The 1,184-nt window shown below is 41.3% G+C and overlaps 1 non-coding gene across 1 annotated transcript; it reads right to left on the bottom strand.

The window, feature by feature from the left end:
• Nucleotides 1-786: 786 nt before the first annotated feature.
• TRNAH-GUG lies at nt 787-858 on the bottom strand. The gene has a single exon. It is a non-coding gene; the product is annotated as a tRNA-His (tRNA).
• Between the last annotated feature and the right edge of the window lie 326 nt (nt 859-1,184).

Here is a 1,184-nt window from a genome sequence, read left to right as displayed (position 1 = left end):
TGACAATGAAGTTTTCCTGCTGTTGCGGGAGGAAACAGAAAAGCTAACTTCTTAAAATGAACATAAATAAGCTATAAAAACAGGCTAGTAGGGCGCTAGCTCTCAGCCACACTTCTCAGGTATTTAAAGGACCAATTATCCAAAGTGCCATGAAGGGGCATCTAAATCTCTTCTTTCTGACTAGCACCTGAACAATGAGCCCTTGTTAATCTAGCAGTTATCCACAGTGTGTAATTCTACTGTTAGCTTTATGAATTGCTGGTGTTTACTGTAATTTGTCAGGCCTAGAGCCCCTTTGAGAAGTCCTCATTCTGAAAACCTGGCTTCTTGTGTTAGCCAGTGATGCAGGAAAGTGAAATTACAGGCAGTTCCTATCGCAGCAACAAAGGGTTTCCTGCAATCACTGATAAGGGCTAGGGAGGCCAAAAACCTCCTATTTGCAACACTTCATGCCTGGAAAAGCAGGATTGCCACATATCATAGGGAGGCAGCATTATTGCTTTATTGTTATTTACAATACTGGCAAAGATCAAACTCCCAAGAGGACTGCAGGAGCCTCTTCACTGTGGATCTTAAGTAGCTATAATTAATAAAAAAAATGACATGATCACTATGTTGCTGTATGCATCACATTGGACATAAATTAAAAGCATCTTGCCTGCATTAGAGTTATTGAACGGAAATGATGGCTGTGATATGTCAGTTTTGTAAACTGAACTTTATTTCTTTGTGAAGCATCATCTGAGCAATGTAGTCAAGACACAGAAAAGGAAGTACATCTTTTCATGCCGTGACTCGGATTCGAACCGAGGTTGCTGCGGCCACAACGCAGAGTACTAACCACTATACGATCACGGCAAGCTATAAAGGACTTACTTGCTTGCTCTCTTGCAGTTTTACCTCTTGCAATGCTAAGCAGCTGCCAAACAGCACCACCTACTGCCTGCCTTATTTTCATATGGATTGATTCACAAGGGGCTGATAATTTTATCTGTGCGACTAATCCCAAACTAACATTTGTGGAAGGCTGCTTCTGCAGAAAGGGTTTTCAGCTGGAGGTTATACAGGCATATAGAGAAGTCAGAACTCTCATCCTGTTTTAAAAACACTTCCCCCACACCCCCTCATGCTCATAAAAAGGGGTCATGAAGAAGAAAGTTTGAATCCAAAGAATAACAAAATGT

The sequence above is a fragment of the Crocodylus porosus genome, unplaced genomic scaffold, assembly GCF_001723895.1.
Source record: "Crocodylus porosus isolate Cpor-Errol unplaced genomic scaffold, CroPor_comp1, whole genome shotgun sequence".
NCBI classification, from domain to species: Eukaryota; Metazoa; Chordata; order Crocodylia; family Crocodylidae; genus Crocodylus; species Crocodylus porosus.
This window is presented reverse-complemented; position numbering and strand designations above follow the sequence as displayed.